The sequence below is a fragment of the Panthera uncia genome, chromosome B1 (genome assembly GCF_023721935.1).
Source record: "Panthera uncia isolate 11264 chromosome B1, Puncia_PCG_1.0, whole genome shotgun sequence".
Taxonomy (NCBI): domain Eukaryota; kingdom Metazoa; phylum Chordata; class Mammalia; order Carnivora; family Felidae; genus Panthera; species Panthera uncia.
The window spans coordinates 70,079,629-70,086,259 of record NC_064811.1 but is presented as its reverse complement, the minus strand read 5'-3'; the positions used below and the strand labels follow the sequence as shown (position 1 = coordinate 70,086,259).

The 6,631-nt window shown below is 43.9% G+C and overlaps 1 protein-coding gene across 11 annotated transcripts in view; it reads right to left on the bottom strand.

Moving 5' to 3' along the window:
• AFF1 (ALF transcription elongation factor 1) overlaps positions 1-6,631 on the bottom strand; it is a 265,697-nt gene that overhangs the window by 111,764 nt on the left and 147,302 nt on the right. The window contains exon 1 of one of the 11 annotated variants that reach the window (XM_049630832.1): positions 2,913-4,093. The exons of the other annotated variants lie outside the window; for them this stretch is intronic. The gene's annotated coding sequence lies outside the window, so the exon portion shown is untranslated. Of the gene's footprint in view, positions 1-2,912; positions 4,094-6,631 lie in introns of those variants that run through there. 11 annotated transcript variants of the gene reach the window in all.

Here is a 6,631-nt window from a genome sequence, read left to right as displayed (position 1 = left end):
TGGGCTCTGGGCTGACAGCTCAGAGCCTGGAGCCTGCTTCAGATTCTGTGTCTCCCTCTCTCTCTGACCCTCCCCCGTTCATACTCTGATTCTGTCTCAAAAATAAATGTTAAAAAAATAAAATAAAATAAAATAAATAAAATAAAATAAAATAAAATAAAATATCATCTAGGAGCACCTGGGTGGCTCAGTCAGTTAAGCGTCCAACTTCGGCTCAGGTCATGATCTCACGGTCCATGAGTTCGAGCCCCGCGTCGGGCTCTGGGCTGACAGCTCAGAGCCTGGAGCCTGCTTCAGATTCTGTGTCTCCCTCTCTCTCTGACCCTCCCTCCGTTCATACTCTGATTCTGTCTCAAAAATAAATAAATGTTAAAAAAATAAAATAAAATAAATAAAATAAAATAAAATAAAATAAAAGTCATCTAGGAGCACCTGGGTGGCTCAGTCGGTTGAGCGCCTGACTCTGGCTCAGGTCATGATCTCAAGGCTTGAGCTTGTGGGTTCGAGCCCAACATGCACTCTCTGCTGTCAGTGCTGAGCCCACTTCAGGATCCTCTGTCTCCCTCTCTCTCTCTCTCTCTCTGCTCCTTTGCCACTCATGTTCTCTCTCTCAACAATAAATATATTTTTTTAAAACATAGCCCTCTAAAAAGTGATTTGCAGCTATTTCTACAGCCTTAAGGTAGTGGGGGGCTAAGCTACCTGGCTAAATTCACCAGGATGTGGCAAAGAATTACCTGCTCAGACCACTGTTACCAAAAACTTTTCCTAAATGATGGATATCTCGATGTCCTACTTTCAGAGAACTACAAAGTGAACAATTTATGTCAGTCAACATACTGAAAAAAGTGAAGGAAAGAAAAACTAAACCAGAAACTAGCCGTGGAGTATTCTTTAACAAAGTCTGAATCTCACATGTTTTGGACAATTAGATTTATTTCTGGTTGAAAGAAGCACAGTGGACTTGATAACCACTCTGGAATTCCTTTCAATTAGCTTAGAATTTTGGTAATTCCTCGTTGGCCCAAAAAACAATCACATAACATTAACATACGTAACGTTAACATACATCCATGGGAGCCAATAAGAGGGTTGATCAGGAAATAACTTTCTTCTTTCAAACTTGCTTTTACAGCCACTTTGTTTACAGAAGGCGTGGGGCATGCAGCTACCTCTGGGCAACCTGAACTGCCAAGTTTCTCTTTTCCAAACCTACTTGGTACTGTACCCCGAATGGGCACGCACAAGGAGAAGCGGCCTCCCAAGGGCGTCTGCTTTACCATTCTCGCCACGAAGGGAGTTCTCCCTTTTCAGATTCTGTTGGGGACAACGGCAGAGTCCCTGTAGCTTTATTGGCGTGGCGTGTTCACAGCCTCTGGCTCTGCTTCATGAGTAACTGCTTCTGAATAAACTGTTACCCTTGTCTCAGAAAAGGGAACCACAAATGGCTTAAGTCTCCGTTCAGGATTGAAAAACGAGGATGTGAACAGCAGCACCTCAACCATCAAGCTGCTTGGGGTCCTCACTTAGTTTTCCTGTTGACTCCACACGTACCTTTAAGAAAAGCTACCCTGGCTTAAAATGACTGAAGTATTTCCAAATTAATCAGCACAGCCTTATCTTAGCATCTGGTACATTCCACCACACTCGCTTCCAGGTATAAAGACTGCTATGGAAATAACGAGAAGAACCAATTTGACAAAATTCCTAACACTGGCTTATTGCTGTGTGATTCAAATATCAAGGTACCTCCCACAGGGGAGAAATCCTATTAAATTAGGGACTCTGCTTAATTACAAGTTTTACTTCATCAGTTTAAAAAAAGTGAAAAACCCACACCAAGATTTTATTGGCAACATACATAATACTACACCAATCTTGAAACAAGCGTTGAATGTATTTTTTTCTTATTATTACCCTTCGACTGGAAAACCCAAAAATAGGGAGATGAGGAAAGACCTCAGGAATGTCACTGATAGGATGAGTTTTAGGAGGTCTAGACTTTGAGAGAGAAACTCTCTCTCACCCACCCTGTCCCTTGGGTCTCACTCCCTAGAGGGCCGGGGAAGGCAGAAGAGACAGGAAGTAACCAGTCCACAGTTGCCAGGACTACACAGGACAAGGTGAGACCTCATTCTTCTGGACTGTCCACCTTCTCACCTTGCAACTAACAGAGTTTTGCCAACTGTACTAGGTAGGGAGCTTTCTGGTTTATTTGGCTTTTACTTGTTGTAAGTTTGCAATGGCTTCAAGGATGGTTTGTTCAAGTTCGTAAGCAAACTTTTTCATGAGTATCTTCTTTTTCTTGGTTCTATTCTGACATCGGGGGAAATACAAATTTTAAAAATATTAACTCAAGTAGTAGCATGAGTAAGCAAATCACTGTTCAGCCTTATATGTCATTGTTTTTAACTCAACGTACAAGCAAAGAGCGAGTGGATAGAATTTTAAATGAGGGGTTTTAGGTAGCAGTACATGTCCTACAAGATTCACAAACTGTTAATTACCTTTGAATAATTACAAGCTGACTACCACTTCATTTAATTAAAGGTGGCATTTTTCCTCTGTTGTGGAGGAGAAAATATTCTCCCTCATGGGATAACCTCATCCCAACATCAGCATTTCACTGTTAGACTTTCTCACGGTTCCATGCAGAATGGAGTGAGCTAGGAGTTCTCCTTCCCTTTCCATTAGATGAGAGGTTCCCAAACCAGCAAGCATTAGCATCACGAGGGGGGGGGGGGGGCGGGGATCAGAACACAGAGGGCAAAGACCTGCCTCCAGAGTTTCTGAGTCAGTAGATCTAACGCAGGGCCTGAGATGTGCACGTGTAACAGATTTCTAGGTGGTCCTGAGGAGCACAAGATAGTACACTCTTCTTGGGCTATGTGGAGCACTCGAACAAAGCTTACCGAAAAACAAGAGCAATGAAGACAGCAACAGCAGCAGAGCCTAGCCACGTCCACCACTTAGCATCTGTTGTTCAGTCGGCACTGATTCAGGCACAGCACATCAGTCTCCTATTTAATTTTCACAACAACTCTGTGAGAGGGAGATTATTAACCCCATTTTCCAGGTGAACAAAAAGAAGGCTCAGAGATTAACCTGCTATTAAATAATAGACCTTAAAATTCGAATGCAGATCTGCTTGGCACCAAAGCGTGTGCTCTTAACCACAGTTCTGCTGGCAAAGCTTTCAGGCTGTGTTAAATAGGGCAACAACAAAGAAGGTGGGCTGTGTGTTCACAATTCCTTGGTCTCAAAGAGGGACACGTCGATTAATTCAGGTTTTATCCCTGCCAGCAGAGCAGTCTCAGAGCCGCAAGATGCGTTTGCTTAAATGTGTCCACACAGGTCTGTCTTTGCCGAAGGACCTAACAGAGAGCCCTTTGAGAGAGGGATGGCTGGCAGCATGAAGTGGCTCCTCAAATTATAAACACTGCACTACAATTTCTCATTTTGGAACCTTTTTTGTTGTTGTTAGAGCTTTCTTGAATTTACAGATTTGAGGTCACTGGCCCCATAATAACCTCTGGATTCACAAGTCATGTCCAATGTGCTAGAGGCTCTTCACATTAATATCTTTAAAGAACAGGCTGCAGATAAACTTGTACCAAAGCAGCCATTACATGCCCAATATCAGGCTCCACTCCCAGTAACTTCTGGCCACTGACCTAGGCCTCAATGCTAGTTGTCTGGTGGGCCCAGGAGTCCCTACCTGGGGAGAGAAAGACCAAGTCACGTGACGACTTCAAGAAGCTGAATGCATTCAAAAACAAGTCCACAGTGTTGAAATACCCCTGGGGAGAGGGTGCAAAGTCTGCCCACCCGGCAGATATCCATGAGTTCCATGGAAAGTCTGCTTTAAGTATTCTAAATCAGGGGATTCCTTTCAGGAGCCACGTTGTTGCTTTTGGATCATATGCTACCATCCACCATCTATCTGCAAAGGTTGCAGCGCTGATACACCAAAGGGATCTCTGCGAATGGCAACAAACCACCTCCCGCCACTTTTTTTTTTTTTTTAAGTGAACTAGAAGGACCAAAGGGGGAAGCACAGGCCTCACATCCCAGGGCCCAGTGTGCCCTGCAGAACACATCGCTGCGCTGGCCTGCACCACCCATGTCTTCGGTGACAGAATCCCACCATTCTCATCCACGCAGGAGCCGGGATGAAGCCTGGAAGTCTAAAACAAGCCAGGATAGGATGCTCTCACTTTCAGAGAGGTTGTGAAACTCCTGGGGAATTCGGAGCTGCCCATTCAGCCCCTGAATGCAGTCATTTAGTCAACCCCATGCTGGGGCCTGTCAGGGCACATTGATTCCGACTTTTCAAATGCTCCTCCTTGGGGTTTCGGATGGACGTGTTAGAACACTGTGATAAAAATGAAGAAATCCCAGCTCTGTGAGCATTAATGAGAGCAATCCCTCTTTCTCACTTTCCCTCACACAAAAAAGGAAAGACCGTATGTGGAAGGAGGAAAAGACGGCAAGAGGAAGGCCCAAGCTGAACATGCGCAGTGGGGCGGTGTGCCGGCCTGGCCATCATCTGGCTGTGAGCACCTTCTTCCAGGCTGGAGCCCACGGGCCCTGCTGCTAATCTAGGTTAGTCATGCAGGATTGCTGAATGCCACTGGGTGCTTCCATGGCAACCCTGGGCCCACAGGGCAGGCTATGCACAGCTGACTACCCATTTATCACCCTTGACTGGCCACTTCACACAGACCTGCCTCTGATAGATGGGACCAACTCTCTCTAGAACTCACGTTTAAAAGTTTAATTCTCCCTTGGGGGACAGAGTGTAATTTCTCCTGTGTATTTATCTCCCTAGGCATGGAAGAGACATTTGGCGGGAAGGAAAGGAAAAATCCTAAAATCAGCCACGTACATTAAATTTGGAAAGGAACAAGTCTTTTATACTGTTTTAGGGGAAAATGATGCCATTCGGATTTGAATGTAGCAAGGATAAAGCAAAACGTAAAACTCTCAAGTCTGTTCACAGATGTTGGGCAACCCTGGTTTAGAAACTGGTGATATATGTGTCACAGAGGCAAAAGAACAGCAGGCTTGGGTTCTTACTCTTGTGCAAGTGACTTTTTTATTTTCAAAGCTACCCTCTATTGACTTTTTCAGTCCATCTTCTGGCCCTTTTTTCCCCATGTTCCTCTAGTCCTATAATCTAACATCCAGGGGACGTTTTTCAAACACTGGCTTTACAGAAAAAGGTCAATATATGCTTCAAAGCACAAAATTAGTCTTGCCATTAAACTGTATCACTCATAAACACAATTTAAACATGAGAAATCAAAGTGGCTCCAAGTTTGAAAGCAGAAGAAATGTTGCTTCAAAGAATGGAGGATTGGGGCACCTGGGTGACTTAGCTGGTTAAGCGTCCAACTTTGGCTCAGGTCATGATCTCATGGTTTGTGGGTTCGAGTCCCACATCGGGCTCTGTGCGAAAGCTCAGAGCCTGAAGCCTGCTTCGGACTCTGTGCCTCCCTCCCTCCCTCCCTCCCTGTCTCTGCCCCTCCCCCACTCATACTCTCAAAAATAAACATTTAAAAAACAAAAACAAAGAACGGAGGATTTTTTTCCTCTTTCACTTTTTGCATGGGAAAAATTCTGCAACAGGCTTTCTCACAATAAAAATCACTCCACTAAATCTTCCAGGAATTTCACCTTCATAAGAAAAAACAAAAAACAAAACAAAGAATCCTTAATTTTAAAAACAAAATCTGATTTAACATAAAAGATAAAGTATCAGCATAGTGAAAAGGCAAAATAGCACTCTGCCACTGTTGTTTTCCTGGAGGCACTCCCAGGGGATCTTCTCAAAGTGACAGCTCTCTGCTGGCCACAGAAGACTGAGCCTCATTAGGATACTGAAAGAGTTGTAGGTAACTTCATTTTGCAAAATTAAATCAACCTTTAAGATATGTTGACATAATTTACAAGGAATCCTTTGAATTTCAAATTGAGACAGCCTCTACCTGGGCAAACAACTGAAAAAGTAAGTCACTTCTAATAAGAGACATGCTAATTTTTACCTTTCAAAATGAACCTGCCGCGTGCCAGGTACTTTTCCGCATGCATGTTAATATGTGGCAAAGGTCCGAAAGGATTAACTTTACAAAAATCTATCAAGAAGGAGCACCAGATTATGGTGGAGGAAGTTAACTGGTAGTGTGGTGGTTTAGGGAGTATTTTAACATTCTTTTCACAAGCAAGTATCCGTCTGGGGCGCCTGGGTGGCTCAGTCGGTTAAGTGTCCAACTCTTGATTTTGGCTCATGATCTCACGGTTCATGAGTTCGAGCCCTGCTTGGGATTGATTCTCTCTCTCTCTCTCTCTGCCCCTCCCCTGCATATGCACACTCTCTCTCAAAAATAAATTTTTTAAAAAGTGTCCATTTAAGATTTGTGTGGTTAAAATTTTTTGACTGAAAACAAAAGAAACTAGGGCGCCAGGATGGGTCAGTCGGTTAAGCGTCCAATTCTTGGTTTCAGCTCAGGTCATGATCTCACAGTTTGTGAGTTCAAGCCCTGACACTGATAACAAGAAGGCTGCTTGGGATATTCATATTCTCTCTCTCTCTCTCTCTCTCTCTCTCTCTCTCTCTCTCTCTCTCTCT